This window comes from Panthera pardus, unplaced genomic scaffold (genome assembly GCF_024362965.1).
Source record: "Panthera pardus isolate Hobbes unplaced genomic scaffold, ASM2436296v1 HiC_scaffold_20, whole genome shotgun sequence".
Taxonomy (NCBI): domain Eukaryota; kingdom Metazoa; phylum Chordata; class Mammalia; order Carnivora; family Felidae; genus Panthera; species Panthera pardus.
The window spans coordinates 79979117-79995825 of NW_026526766.1; the positions used below are offsets into that span (position 1 = coordinate 79979117).

The 16709-nt window shown below is 42.7% G+C and overlaps 1 pseudogene; it reads right to left on the reverse strand.

The window, feature by feature from the left end:
- Window positions 1–1464: 1464 nt before the first annotated feature.
- On the reverse strand, window positions 1465–9501 carry LOC128778596 (cytochrome c-like; annotated as a pseudogene).
- Window positions 9502–16709: the final 7208 nt, after the last annotated feature.

Sequence of the window (16709 nt, forward strand, 5' to 3'; positions counted from 1 at the left end):
AATAAATAAAAATAAACTTTAAAAACAAGTTTAAAAAAATGACAAAATGCCTAAAAAAAAAAAAAAAAAAAAAAGACAAACTAGAGTGGCCTGCTTTCCCTTGAGGTGAGTGATCCAGGGCAACAGCGACCTCTCCTCCTTTGCTGGACAATCTTCGTGGCATCACAGGGTTTTCTTCTGCACAGATGAAGCCCTTGCATCTGGGTTCTAATTGGCAATAAAGGAGACAAGAGTGGAGGAGTCTTGCTGGATATCTTAGAACTCAGACCCAGGAGTGGCCAGCGTCACTCTCACTTATCTTTCCGCCGGGGAGAAGTCAGATATGTGGCCACCCTGACCACAAGGGAAGCTGGCAGAGATGATCTAGTGGGACAGGCTTATGCCTGGCCACAAGGCTACTTGTAGGCAAAAGAGGGGAGAAGCATTTTGGTGAACAGCTAGCAATCTGCTATACATCATTCGAAATAGTCCATATTTCCTTGAGGGTCGGTATTAGTTTCCACGGGCTGCCAGAACAAAGTACCACAAACTCAGTGGCTTAAAACAAGAGAAACATATTGTCTCACATTCTGGAGGCCAGAACTCTGAAATCCACCCTGTTGACTGGGTCACACTCCCTCTAAAGGTGCAGGGAAAGAACTGTTTTTCATGTCTCTTTCCTAACTTCTGGTCACTTTCAGGAGGTTATTTTTGTTTGTTTGTTTTGTTTTGTAGATAGGTGCATCACTCCAATTCTTTGTCTTGGTATGGCCTTTTCTCTATGTGTCTCTACATTGTCTTCCTTTTATATGTGTCCTAACTTCCTCTTTTTTTTTTTTTTGAGAAATGTTAAATATTCTTTATTTAATATTACACATAAACCACACTACAATGTCTTTCATTAAGCAAAAAGCAACATTTTAAATGCAGGAGATTTTATTTAATTAATTAATTAAATTTTTTTTTTCCCCTACAGCATTGCCTATGAAATGCAGGAGATTTTAATTAAATTGGCATAGTTAAGACCAAAAAGGTTAAGTGGACATTGCCAGCTATTTTGCCTTTAACAAGCTAACAAACATAACTTGAAATACATCTGAGTCTTGCTGTTCTGAGACAGTGAAGGGATTTCCTCAGTATTTAAATATATTAATATAACCAGTCATATAATCTAAATATAAAACCAATCTCCTGTAAGTTTAGAGATGGCATTTACCATCTCTGTCAAAAGCTGAACGTTACTAATCAATTCCAATCATATTTTTCAAAGGGGAAAACAATGATAGCACTTGCTGAACCAGAATTACTGTCAAAGTTCAAAAAGCTGATTATATGCATGTAACCACAAGCCAATATTATTTAAATCAGGACTGTCCAAAAGAAATATTCTGTCAGGCATTCATGATCTGAATTCTGTGTATGAGATCAATTTAAACAAGTCATGAGACATTTTTGTTCTGTAATCAATAAGGCAAAGGCTAACTATTACTCCTTAGTAGCTTTTTTGAGATAAGCTATCTAGTCTGCTCTTTCCCTTGCCTTCTTAATGCCAGCAAAGATCATTTTTGTTTCAGGGATGTACTTCTTGGGATTCTCCAAATACTCCATCAGTGTCTCCTCTCCCCAGGAGGTGCCTTTGTTCTGGTTGGCATCCATGTAAGAAAATCCAGGGGTTTGACCTGCCTTCCACCCAAATAAACCATGGAGATTTGGCCCAGTCTTGTGCTTGCCTCCCTTTTCCGCATCATGGCGCTGGGCACACTTCTGAACAAAAATCTTGCCCTGCTTTAACGTCACCCATTTTTTTTTTTAATTAAAAAAATTTTTTTTATATTTATTTATTTTTGAGAGAGAGAGATGAAGTGCGAGTGGGAGAAGGGCAGGGAAAGAGAGGGAGACACAGAATCCAAAGCAGGCTTCAGGCTCTGAGCTGTCAGCACAGAGCCCAATGTGAGGCTTGAACTCATGAACCAAGATCATGACCTGAGCAAAAGTCTGATGCCCAACCAACTAAGCCACCCAGGCAATCTAACATCACCCATTTTTAAATTGCTCTTTGGTCGCGCATGAAACGAAGGTGCCTGCTCACAAGCTAGATGCCCCACTCTCTCAATTTCCTCTTTTTTAGGAACCAGTCATTGGATTAGGGCTTACCCTATGACCTTATTTTAACTTGATTGCCTCTTTGATACCCTATTTCCAAATAAGATTACTTTTGAAGGTACTAGGGTTAGACTTCAACATATCTTTTTTTTTTTTTGGTGGGAGGGCTCAGAGCACACAATTCAACCCATAACAGGAAAAATTGTCTGCAACCGACCTTTGGACACCGATATCTGTATCATTTGTAACAGAAGCACACCTAAGAAAACAAAGAGAATGTATTGGAAGGGTATTGGGTAGCTCCTGGAACCGAAGGAGAATTTGAACAAGCAGGCTTTGGGAACAGTAGAAATCTGGGCAGCTCCAGGAAAAAACACAGGGATGTCTCTTTAGGGCCTGCCTTCCAGATGACTCCGCTCCAGTGTCCTTCTGGCCAAGTGCCCCTTCTCTCAAGACACAAATGCCTGGAAGAGTCAGTTGGGTCAGCCTGTGGTGGAACCAGGGACTCTTTAGGGGTTTGTGAATTGGATCCGGTGATAGACAGTCCTGCCATGATCCCTGTGGGAGGGGCAGTTCCCCAAAAGAAAGAGAAGGGCAGCTTCTATCAGAGATGGGGGGAAGGATGTGTTGTGCAGGCAAAAAACCACAGCTGTTTGCTACACATTGTAATTCATTTGAGAAAGATATTTCAGCTCAGGCAGTTACATTTCTAAGTATATTGGCACTTAAAGGAGCCATTTAGTCATCTGGAAAATGCAGGGCTGTGGAAAAATGCAGTGTCACGTGGTAAAAGGAGCATTTGTGGTGGAGTCAGAACAGGTTTTTGTTTTTTGTTTTTAATAATTTGCAAGTGGAATAGCTCTACCCTGACAAGATCAAGAAAAGTTCTTGGAAACAACAAGAGTGTTCAACCAAGTATCAAGTTACTAAATGGAAATAAAAACCATATAATACAAATCAATTTGAAAAAAGGCATAACAGAACCGAAACCGTTATTCAAATCAGCTACCAAGGCAGTTTGTAAAGGAAAAACTCATCAAAAGTGCAAAGGGTTCTCTGTTAAGAAAAAAAAAAAAAAAAGACACTGGATTCTACTTTCAGGCATAAAAAATGAAGGATGGGAAGACTTGAGATTATAAAGATGTCATTTCTCACTAAGTTGATTTATGCAGTGTAAAAATCTCAGCTAAAAAAAAAAAATCACCTCAGCCAATCAAAATCTTAATTACGTTTTTAAACTTGAAAACGAGAGTCTAAAATTCCTAGGAAAATGTCAGGCCCTCATTGCCAACAAGCTTCCTCCCAAGGAACAGGGCCCAAGTTTTCATTCTGACTCTACCACTGAATGATCTGTGAGACTTTGAGCAAGTATATATATAACCTTTTGGCATCTTATTTTCCTCATCTGTGAAGTGCAATAATTATATTTTCCTGCTTCACAGAGCTGTAGTAAGGATCACGTGAAAGAAAGTATTTGAAAGAGTTTTATAAACTGTAAGGCACTCTTCGTGTTATAACTGTGATTTTTTTTTTTTATTCCCCCAACAATGTTGGGTAAGTGCAAAAATCACAACTCCTCTGTTTTGCAAAAAACCAAACACCTTTTCTCTTCTTAAACTCAGTTACATGATGATTCATAAATGCTGATTTCCATGGAGGGGAGAGAAAAGCTAATGGGCGTTGCTGTTGTGCTAGAGGGAGCAAGTGTTCCCTTGGCCGCTCATGGGTCCTGTGAGCCCAACAAGATGTTTATGCCTCCCAGTGGCCCCCTCTTCTCCATCCCTCCATCCCGAGTTCATTTCCCATTGGTAGAATGGAAGGTTTTGGACTTCATGGGGTTTGAGAGAAAAAAAACTTTGGAGTCTTTACAGATCTTAGTTTGAACCCTGGTGCCAGCATGTACCTTAGATAAGTCACCCTTTCTTTTCCTGGGTTTCAAAATCTATCAGATGGGGATGATAATATTTACTTCACCAAGAAGACTCGAGAATTAAATGTGATAATAAATACAAAGTGCCTGAAGCATGGTAAATGCTTGATAAGTGGTAGCTCTTGTACTTGCCATAATGTTAATAATACATATAAATTAATAAATATAAATTTTATTATTATTACCTCTAAGGGCCTGTGCAGCTGTGAAAGTCTAGGATAATATGTCAGAGCAAAGCTAAAACAGGGAGAAAACAGAAGATTCCCTTAATAGGACTTGAGTTAGTATTGCAAGTGGGACATTCTTCTGGAAGACAGGCTGTGTTCACAGGGCCTTATATAACCTTGGTGACTCACTACTAGAGCTTAGCTCAGCCTTGCCTCCTCTGAAAAAAGGGGAGAGAGGAGGGCAAAGCCATATGGTCTTGGACAGAGGAAGGCCCTGGTTGGGAGGCTGAAGCTGATGGCCCCTCAGAGAGTCTACTCTAACGAGATTTTTATTTTTATTTTTTATTTAATTTGTTTTCATGTCTTTTTATTTTGAAGGACAGAGAGAGAGAGTGCATGCATGTGCACACACACAAGGAGAGGAGGGGCAGAGAGAGAGGGAGAGAAAGAATCCCAAGCAGGCTCCACGCTGTCAGTGAAGAGCATAATGCAGGGCTCGCTCATGATCTCATGAGATCATGACCTGAGCTGAAGAGTTGGACATTTACCCGACTGAGCCACCCAGGTGCCTAACTAGATTTTTAAATTCTTATAAAACGTGTATTTAACTGAGGGGTTTTCTTTTTCTGCAAATAATTTTTTAAAAGATGTTTGTTATGTTATGTGTTATGTTATGTTATGTTATGTTATGTTATGTTATGTTATGTTATGTTATGTTATGTTATGAAGGCTTCATGCCCAGCTCAGAGCCTAATGCAGGGCCCAAACTCATGACCATGAGATCAAGACCTGAGCTGAGATCAAGAGTTGGATGCCCAACTGACTAAGCCACCCAGGGGCGCCAAGATTTTATTTTTAAGTAATCTCTACACCAAATGTGGGGCTCGAACTCACAACCCCAAGATCAAGAGTCAGATGCTCCACTGACTGTGCCCCTTCTGCAAATAACTTTTGAGGTAGGCACTATTGGTGGCCAATCCAAAGCTACAGCCCTCTACTTCTCTGAGGGCAGAACCCTGATATTGGTCAGGATCAGGCAGCTGTGTGGGTCAGGAGAGAATGGTGCAGCCTCAGGCCAAGGAGTAGGAGGAAGGTTGACTATTCTTGCCAATAATTGGTTTGAGAATGGCCACGTGACACAATTTGGGCCAATGAGATATGAGGGGATGCCTGTCCTGGGGCTTCCAGGAAAGTTTTCCTCATTCTTAAATGAAGGACACCCCTACGCTTTTGGTGTAGTGTAATCCCTGTGGAGGGTGTATTAGTTTCCAATTGCTATGGTAACAAATTACCACAAACTTGGTGACTTTAAACAACACAAATTATCCTCTTAAGAGTTCTGGGAGTCAGAAGTCTCGCTGGGCTGAAACCAAGGCGTTGACAGGTGCTCTGCTCCCTCTGGAGGGAGGGAGGGTCGGGGCGGGGGTGGGGGGGTGGGGGGGGAGGATTCTCTTTCCTTGTCTTTTCCACCTTCTGGAGCTTCATTCCTTGAATTCCTTGGGACATCGCCCCTTCCTCCATCTTCATGGCCAGGAATGTAGCAGATCTCTCTCTGCTGTCTTCATGCGTCCTTCGCCAGGGTAAAATCTCCCTCTGCCTCTCTTATAAGGATACTTAGGACTGCATTTAGGGCTTACCTGCATCAGCCAGGATTCTCTCCTTATCTCGAGATTCCTAGTGCATCTGCAAAATCCTGTTTGCCTTGTAAGGTGACATCCACAGATTTCTGGAATTAGGACACAAATATCTTCGGGAGCCATTAATCATTCTACCATAAATGGGATTTGGGCAGCAATTAACAAAGTTACCTGTGCACTGTTTTTAAAGTCAGGTTTATTGAGGTATGGTTTACATATAAAATTAACTCTTTAGAGTGTAGAGTTCTGAGCTTTGACAAACACATAACTACGCAATTACCACCACAGACAAAATGTACAGCAGTTCCATCAACCTAAGAAATTCCTATGTGGTGCCCCTTCGTGGTCAAACCATCCCCTGGCCTCAGCTCCTGGCAATCACTGATCTACTCTCTGTCCCTATAGTATTGCCTTTTAGAGAACATCATATAAATGGAATCACGGAGTATGTAGCTTTTTAAACCTGGCTTCTTTCTCTTAAAATAATGCATTGGAAATACATCCATGTTGTGATGTATCAGTAGTTTGTTCTTTTTATTGCTGGGTGGCATTCAGCTGTAGAGATGTATTACAATTTACCCATCAGGTGAAAGACACTTGAGTTGTTTCCAATATTCGGCAGTTATGAATAAAGCCTCTATAAATGTTCAGATATTGACATGGTTTGTGCGAATATAAATTTTCGTTTCTCTTGAGTAAATGTATAGGAAAGAAACTGCTGGGTTGTATTAGAAATGTATATGAAACTTCATAAGGGACTGCCAAAGTGTTTTTCTTTTTTTTTTTAATTTTTTTTTTTAATGTTTATTTATTTTTGAGACAGAGAGAGACAGAGCATGAACAGGGGAGGGGCAGAGAGAGAGGGAGACACAGAATCTGAAACAGGCTCCAGGCTCTGAGCTGTCAGCACAGAGCCCGACCCAGGGCTCGAATTCACGGACCGTGAGATCATGACCTGAGCCGAAGTCGGACACTTAACTGGCCGAGCCACCCAGGCGCCCCCCAAAGTGTTTTTCAAAGCAGCTATGCTTTTGTACTCCTGTTAGTGATGTATGAGAGTTCCAGGTGCTCCATATCCTCATCAGCATTTGGTATTGTCATTGTTTCTCTCCTAATTTTAATCGTTCTGACAGGTTGCATAGCGATAAAGCAATCCCACTTCTAGAAATCTATCACAGGGATGCCCCGGCAAAAATGCAAAAAGATGTTCATACAAGGCTATCCGTGCAGCTCTGCTTGTAAGTGCGAGAGACTGAAAACAATCCAAAAGCCCATCAATAGAAGACTAATTGAATAAACTGTGGTACCTCCCCCAAATGGAGTATTATGGAGCTGTACCAAGGAGTAAGAAAATTCTCTATGATTATGGTGTGATGTCCAGGGTATTATATATATATACATATTATATATATGTGTGTGTGTGTATATATACACACATACATATATATTTATGTATATACATATACATATATAAACATATATATAACATATATATAATGTATTTTATATGTTTTTTAATGTTTATTCATTTTTGAGAGACAGACACAGAGTGTGAGCAGGGGAGGGGCAGAGAGAGTGGGAGACAGAAATCTGAAGCAGGTTCTAGGTTCTGAGCTGTCAGCGCAGAGCCTGATGCAGGGCTCGAACCCATGAACTGTGACATCATGACCTGAGCCGAAGCTGGATGCTTCACCGACTGAGCCACTCAGACACCCCTCCAGGATATATTTTTAATAAAATGAGAAATGTAGAAAATAAGGTATAGAGTATGTAATCATTTAACTACAAATAAAAGAAGAAGCTATAAAAATTTAATAAAACACTACAATAGCAGAGAGAGAGACTAGAGAGGATAAGGTAGAATCCAGACTTTTAAAACCTTGTTTTGTAGATTTAACTATGGAGCCCTGTAAGTATTTTATATAAATTATAAACAAAATTAAATTAACAAAAACAATCCTTAGAAATTGAAAGTAAAATGAAATAAAGATGATCCTCCTTTGTACATTCAGTGGATGACATAACGACACAGAATGACTTTGAGTGACTTTTTTTTTTAGTTTATTTATTTATTTTGAGAGAGAGAGAGAGAAAGCGTGAGTAGGGGAGGGGCAGAGAGAGAGGGAGAGCGAGAGAATCCTAAGCAGGCTCCGCATTCTCAGCGTGGAGCCTGATGCGGGGCTCGAACCCAGTAATGGTGGGATCGTGACCTGAGCCGAAGTCGGACGCTTAACTGACCAAGCCACCGAGGCACCCCTGAGGGACTTTAAATCACCATCCCTAAAGGGATATATCCAAAGATGGAAAGACGTACATGTTATGGGATTAAAAGTAAGTAATTACATCCGTGTCCTTCAAAACTGAGACATTTGACTTAGAGATACAGATTAGGATTGATGAGGCTGAGTGAAAACTATAGTTCTGCATTTCAGTTGGAATTATCAGTATGAACATCCCATACCTTTTATCTTTGGAAAATAATATATATTTCCTTGCTATAACAACTAAAAAGAATTAACAAAATAACACATTTGGGTTTTTTTTTTAATTTTTATGAATATACTTTATTGCCAAATTGGCTTACATATAACACCCCAGTGCTCATTCCAACAGGTGCCCTCCTCAATGCCCATCACCCACTTTCCCTCTCTCCCACCGCCCCCCCCCCCCCATCCACCCTCAGTTTGTTCTCTGTATGTAAGAGTCTCTTACCGTTTGCCTCCCTCCCTCTCTGTTTGTAATTATTTTTTCCCCCATGGCCTTCTGTCAAGATCCACATATGAGTGAAAACATATGATAACTGTCCTTCTCTGACTGACTTATTTTACTCAACATAATAAAAATAACACATTTTGAAGACAATCAGGGAAAAGGAGCCCTTTTGCAGATTTGATGGCACTGGGAAATGATTGTCAATATTTTTAGCTGTGATCATGATATTGTGATTACTTTTTAAAAAGGAACTTGTATCTTTTAGGCATATATTCTGAGGCATTTACAGAAGAAGTAATGCAATGTCTAGGATTTGCCTTGAAATAATCTGAAAGGAGGGAAAAGGCATGTGAATGTGTAGATGATACAGGGTGACCGTGCTGTGATAGCTGTGAGAGCTGGCTGATGAGTATGTTGGAGTCATTATACAACTCTTTCTATTCTTAAGTGATTCAATTTTTTTCATACTATAGTAGAGTATTTGTAAAAAAATTTATATGAAAAAGTGTGAATGTGTGTAAGGATGTGATGCTTGGAACTGCTGCAGCCATCTTGTGACCATAAGCATACAAGCCTGAAGTCAGAAGCATCCAAATTGATAGATATTTCATTTGTGTAAGTTCACACTTGTTAAACTGGCTAATTATAAAGCTAGTTGGTGAGGAAATGAGGTATTTTTGATGGATACAAATATTGAAATTTTTTGCAGTGTATGTACATGAGATTTCTTCTTTGGTTGCAACTAATAGACACGTTAGCTTAGCTTAGGCAAGATTTGGAGATTTATTCTGGGCATTCAGGGCTGTCTCCTGGAATTCTAGTACAGAAATACCACTGAGAGTCGTAAGAAACATAGTTCAAAATGTAAAGTCTGGCAGTATTCTTTCTCCATCTCATATCTCACTGCTCTATCTTGTTGCAGACCAGCGTTCTTCATTTTCCAGTCAACGTCAAAGAACATATGCGCATCCATAGTTTCTGGTTTTACACACCTAAGTTCAGTCATCTAGACAGAGGCTGATTTTTGTCCCCTGGACCCTGTTCCAAAAATTCTGGAGGAAAGGATTGATCAGTCTAGAAGCTGGGGCTGTCCTATCCAAGGGCAAGGGCCTACTTCTAGGTTAGTCATGGTCAGGGTCCAAGGTGTGTGCAAAATGACTGATCTGATGGTTTCTGTGGTATTCATGTGAATGGAGTGGGTGGGAAGAACAATTCCCCGAGATGTGGGGGTGGGAAGCAACTGGGCAGACAGACGAAAGATATCTGGCTGAGTCAGGCCAGATCACGAAGTTTAAAGTGGGTTCAGAGATGGGTGAGAATGATGACTTGGACAGGCTTTATTTTGGGAAAAGCAAATGAGTGGTGCAGAAGCCATGCGTGGGACAAGGATACAAGTGAGGAGACTTGGCTCCCTGCTGCCCCTCAGTCCTCAAAGAGGCAAGCTCAAGTTCAGTGGTCAGTATAGTCCCTAAGGGGTTAGGAAGCAGCCAGGCCAGAGGTGCCCAGGCCAACCCTCGGGGCAAAGGCTGTGCCAGCACTCGAGCATCCATTTACTCCCACGTGAGAGAACCCTTGCCGCACCACTGCCCAACATTTGTCCCACATTGTTCTATTTCTTACCATGCCATGAGACCTAAACAGGCCGCACCTGGTCTACTAGACAAGTGCAGCACGACAGCTGCAATCTTCCATCCGTGCAGCTTCTAATCCCATCCCTCCCACCTTCTATTTCGGTTACATGGTATTGAGAAAATCCTGATTCACATGGATAAGTAGTTGCAAACTGAAGCAGTTTTTCATCCCCTCCCACGGCAGCCTCCCGCTGAAGCCACTCTCCAATGAAACTCATCCAGAGCCTTGCATGAGAAGTAAGAAGACATCTTCTGACATCACTAGTAATGGCTAACGGTTGTCGATAACTCCTTGCTCTTCATCAAAATCAGGAGGCCCCAAGATTTAAGGAGTACAAAAAAGTATCCCAAATTGAATAATGTTATCAAGTTTACTCACTCCTTACACTGTGATCCTAAAGAATCTCAGTGTCAGCACCGCTCGACCTTCCCAAGATTCTGGCAATGAGAAAGTGTAACTAAATCTACCTCACTGCCCCCCTGACTCCTGCCCCTGCAAGGGAGCCCAGACCAACAAAGGCGGTTCACTAAGACTGCAGTCGTCGGGTAGTTAGGAGAACAAATACTACACGATGGCCAGTTAATAATAATGAATTTTTGCATAGAAATAACATAAAGCGCTTCCACATTCTTTTCTTGATTTGGTCTCCAACAGGCCCTTGAGTTGGTAGGATAGATGTTATTTTATAAAGGAGGAAACGGAGTCTCAGAGAAGTGCCATAACCTGTCCAAGCTGCTGACAGATAGAGGAGAAAGCAAGTGTAACTTCAAGTCCTTGGTTTTTCCTTAATCCTTTCTTCCCCTTCCTTCCTTCCTCCCTTCCATCCCACTCCCTCCCTCCCTCCTCCCTTCCCTTTCCTCCCCTTCCCTTTTCCCTTCCCTCTCCCTGCTTCTCCCTCCCTCTCTCCCTACATCCTTCCGTGAGGATCTCTGGATTCCTACTAGGACTTAGGCCCTAGGGTTAGAACTGGGGATTTGAAGACAAATGAGATGGAGTGAGTGCTTTGAAAGAGAGCAGAGGAGACAGATGTCTCCAGAGCTAAAAATAGACACAATGTGGTGTCACCACAGAGGGAGGGAAGATATTTAACTGGACCTTGAAGGGTAAGTAGCATCACCAGGGAGAGGTAATGGAAATGGGAAGGGCACCCTGGGCAGAGGGAACAGAGAGAGTAAATGCTTGAGAAGATATAAAAGCACTGAGTGCTGGTGAGGAGGCCATGGGGGAGAAGTGCAGGCGTCCAGGGAAGGAGAGCAAGTGAAGGTGCTGCTGGGCCAAGGAGGGCCTTGAAGGCTGTGCTGGGAAGTTTTTAAGCAGGGAAATGACAGGATTACACGCTGTTTAAAGAAAGATCATTTGGAAGCCCTGATTGGGTGGACGATTTGGAGGACGAAGTGAAACCAGGAGGCTCGGAGACCAATTAAGAGGCGGTTGCAACAGTTCAGACCAAAGATGATAAGGTAAGATCTGAGGCGATGAAGACGGGAGTAGGGGGGCTATTTCACAAGAGATTTAGGAGATGCAGTAACTATGAAGCGGCCTCTGCCATTTTAGTTCTTTCCGAAATTCTGTGTCTTTATCATTTGTTCTTTTCAGAAGATATATTTATATGCTATCACTGTCTGGACAAGTTTCTCAAGAATGGTTCTCCCCTTTTCCTGGTTTTAGGTGGGCAACAGTGGCCTTTTCTTCCCAGGCCCTATTTTGTGGTGCCTGGTTCCTCCATGAAGAAGGTCAGGGTGAGAAAGAGCCCCAGTATGCGGTGGGGGCGGGGTGGGGGGAGCTTTCCACCGAGGTCACCCATGATCAGGCCAGGTGGGCACGTGCTCATGCTGGGCCAATTAGAGTCTTTCTCCAGGGTGTTGAAATTGGATCAAAGAAGCCAGCTGCTGCTTTCTGGAAAGGAGTTGGCAACTAGGTACCTGTTGGTTGATGGTTCAAGTGGTGGTTTTCTGAGAAGGAGAAAAAGCTGGTTTTCAGTGAGTGAGAATAATGAAGCATATGCCTGGAGAGAAACAGAGACAAAGGAAGAGAGGGCTGTGTGTGTTCTCCCAGCACTTGGAGACCTGCTTCCCCCTGATCCTGAAGTCCACAGGTTTCCACCCTTGGCTTCCCTTTGGCTCGAGCTAGCTCCCGGCAATGTTAACTGCACCCAAAGGGACTATAGGACTTTTGTCTACAGACACTATTACAATGATCAAATCTTCTGGAAGTGCCTTTGTGTTTGTACACTTTACTCTCTAAGTACTTCCCTTTTTTGCTCATCACTGTTGTTTGTTTTTTAAACTTTTTAATTGAAGGATAGCATACGTATAGCCAATGTTCCTTTTTAAAAGACCCATCTGTAATCATTTCTTAGTTCATTATTCAAAATTAAGTATAGGACAGATTGGTCAATTCTCCCCAAAACATTTACTAGAAAATTTCCCAGTGTTGATAGGTAATGGAGGAGTGGAGATAAATAAGGTTTAGTCTGTATCATCCAGAGTTCACAACCTATTGGGGGTGGGTGGATGGGTGTGGAGAAAGACATACAATTAAATTATTGTCTGAAAAGTTCTAAACGCAAAGCATTTATTCAACAAATATTTGTCTAGTGCCCATGATGTACCAGGCACTGTGAAACATGCCAGGAAGTCAGTCCCATGGACCCTAAGTGCTAATGGAAGTATATGAAAATAGATGTGGCAGAACTGAAAAGGGTCAATTAACTGTATTCCTGAGGGATCAGGAATGGAGAAGGTAACCTCTGAGCTGAGCTTAAAAGGAGAAGTAGAATGTTGGCAGATGAGGAAGATAGAAAAGGGGCATTTCATGTTCAGGAACCAGCATAGTAAGCAAAGGTATGGGGGTGCCCTGGTTCAAGGACATAACCGAGGAGCTGAGAGAAAATTCCTGCCACCACAGATGGATTATGAGTTGGGAAGACTCATAAGATAGTGTCAGGAAATGAGGCTGGGGGCAGTCCTGGGAATAGGTCACAAAGACAGTCTTGAATGCTATGTATGACAGAGATGTTCACCGCTCCACAGATACTCATTTCCTCCCCACATTTCCCAGCCTTCTTGCCCTTGGAGGGAACCACATGACTAGGTTCACCAATGGGCTGTAAGTGGAGGTCACACATGTCAGTTCTGGGCTCAAGTATAAAAAAAGCAAGTTCTCCCTTAGTTCCCTGTGTTGCCATAGTGACCGGAGGAGGCTGCATGTCCCAAGTGGTGGCCTCTCTGTTGGTCTAGGTTCTCAAATGATTATGCAGAGCACATGTGTGGGACATGTACCATGAGCAAGAAATAAACTTTTATCGTATGAAGTCATTGTGATTTGGGGTTAATTTGTTACTGCAGCCCAAGTTAGCCTATCCTGACTCCCCAGGCTGAGAACCCTAGAGGTAGAAAGCAGCCTTTAGAAGGCTATAAGCTAGTGAGTAGCACCGTCAGATCTGCTGCTATCCACATGGCCCCTATCCATGTGAAACCCACAGTGTCACTGTCCCATCTCAGGAGGGATGGAGATCATCCAGTTCAGCTCCCACTTTTATCCTTCCCCCCTCCCCCCACCTGAGTATAGATGCCCAGAGCTTTCTTGTCACCACACCACTGAGTCCAGGGTCTCATTCCTTGCTTTGGGCTTATAGGTTTTGTCCTGGGGCATTATGTAGGTATCTGTCACCTGGATAAATGGAGCAGGTTCAGGCTGACATCATATGGTATGGGTGGGCATCTCTCCAACTGGGCAGGCATCCAGTGAGTTGCTGATGCTAACAGAGTGACCCATCCACCAGCTGCCCACAAAGGAACAATGTGTATAGGCTAACTTGGTGCAGGCACCTTGAGGTTCTCCCTCTGGTCATGGTTGAGCAATCTGAGGCAATGCCTCCACTCTCGCTCTGTTCCTCGATGCTCAGACAGTGTCCCTTGAAGCCTTCTTTGCTAGTTCCATTCACCTGCCTCAGTTGAGCTTTGGGTCCTCTTCCCTTTTGGTAAACTGCCCCAGATCAGCTCTCAGACCAGTTTGGTCCTTATGGCAAACCTCCCCATCACTTTGCTCACCTCCAGCCCTCTGCCCTTCTGGTTTAGAGAAAAATCTTTCTTTCTTCTTTTGGTCTCCTCCACAGTACTTCCTTCTTTCTCTATTCTAGTTCCTGTTCTCTAGTTCTTTAGCAGAAGACTTGGTGACCTAGTAAATCTAGAGTCTGGATCCTCAGCAATTAATACAAACAGACCAAGAAAGAGAAAGAAAAGATTTCCCTTTTCTTAAGGATAGGGAAGATTCAACACTCAAGCTGCAGAATAAGTGAGAGAAAATAGTTCTGGGCAAAGAAAAGGTCAACTATACACTGTCTTGGTTTTAAACCAGTTTGAGGCTTCACATCCTGCCACATCCACAGTAGCAAGATTTGGGTCCCCCTAAAACCGGAGTCACTGGTCCTAAAGGCCTTCAGCCTTGTGCCATCATGGGGAGCTGTCTCAGCCCTGGAGGACCATTCTTATCTCCTGTTCTTATTAAGTCCCTCCTCTTTCCTTTTCTTTCCCCCAATTCCCAGTGCCCCAAACTCCAGTTTCCTTGGGTAAAGAATTGCTTCAAATCAGAGCTACTTCTTCACCCAGAGAGGTCATCCTTTACTATTGGATGGTTTTAACCTTTTCCCTCCAGACTGGGCTCCGGGCTTTGGTTTGCACAGCCAGGAGGTCCTGAGACCTGAGAAAACTTTTTCCCAACATGCAAGCAATTTTCTGCAGGAGGTGAGTTCTTCTATCTCTGGAAAAAAGCATATATAGCAATATTTTTGTGTCTCACAACTTGTGTTTTCTTTCTGTTGTTGTTATTACTTTGAATGGATGATACATTTACATGGTTTTAAATTCAAAGGCAACAAAGGGTATACACAGAAAAATCTCTCTGCCCCATCTACCAGCCACCAGAACTGTCCCCAGAGGCAACCCGTGTTACCAGTTTCTGATGTAACCTTACAAAGTATTTTATACAAGTGCAAGCAGACCCATATATCTCTTCTCTCTCTTCTTTATTACTCTTCACACACCCATGCTGGCATTCCATACATGTTGATTTGCACCTTGTTTTTTTCACGTAAACATATAGATAGAGGGGCACCTGGGTGGCTCAGTCGGTTGAGCATCTGACTTCAGCTCAGGTAATGATCTCACGGTTTGTGAGTTTGAGCCCCACGTCGGGCTTTGTGCTGACACCCAGGAAGCTGCTTGGGATTCTCTGACTCCCTCTCTCTCTGTCCCTCCCCCGCTTGTACTCGTTCTCTCTCTCAAAAATAAACATTAAAAAAAAATTTTTTTTTAAACATTTAATCCTTACACCAGCTCTCTACATAAGGCACTATTATTTCCAATATACAGCTGAGAAAACTGAGATCAAAGATAACAAGTAGCCTGCTGAAGGTGGCATAACAAGGAAGTGTCAGAGCCAGGGTTCCATGGAGGTGTGTGACTCCAGAACGTTCCTCTCCCCCGACTAGAGAGCCTCCTCCTATTAGCCTGCTGAACTGTTGAGAGCCCTGGGGAGGTGTCATTGGAGAGGAAGTGATTACAGTTGGTTATGGGTGAGGCTCAGGAGATGATATGATTTTTTTCAGAGGAAATATAAAGAATATATTGCAACAGGGAAAAATGTTTGCTACATGATACGAGGGGGTGGGGGAAAGCTGTGTGTGTGATTGTTTAGATGTGGTGATCACAGCTATGTAAAAATGGAAATACTTGTGGGTGTGCTGACTTCCCATCCAGAAAATTCTAGGACGTCCTGGGTTTAAGTTTCTGATTGTTGTCAGTCCTATATCAGTTGCTATGCTCTGACTTTAGGAAAGTTGGGGAAATATGACTACTTTCCTTTAAAGACCATGTTGAAAACATTTAAATAGTTACTGTATTTGTAATGCCATGAGCACTTAAATATGTATATATTATGGAACAAATGCTGTGATTTGGGGATACAGTAAGTAATATATATTTTGGTCTTTGTCCCTGGCTCCTAGACAGAGATCTGAAAACCTTTGTAATTTTCCTAAGCGATAAAGGTGCTGGGAACATCTTTTGTTCTAATATTTGGTCTTTGACCCTAGTTTCTGACACAGGGCTCCCGAATCCCTTGGAATTTCCTGGTCGATAGGAGCATCTATTGTTCTACTGAGGAGACCCTTGTGGGGGTTCCTGGAGAGCTTCAGATGGTTCTGGTCACCAGAAAGACCAAGCCATGATTAGAAGCTTGAACTTTCAGCCCAAATCCCCCATCCCCTGGGAAGGGGAGAAGGACTGAGACTGAGTTAATAATTGATGGTGCCCACACGATAAGGCCTCCATAAAAATCCCTGAGCTGTGGGGTTCAGAGTGCTTACAGTTTGCCGAACACAGAGAGGTGTTGGGAGGTTAGTGCCTCTGGAGGGCACGGCTCCTCGCTCTTTCCTCCACACTCTGCTCCCTGCATGCCTACACCTACTGTCCCTGAGTTGTATCCTTTATAATACACTGGTAACCGAGTAAATCCATTGTTTTCCTGAGTTCTGTGAGCTGTTCTAGC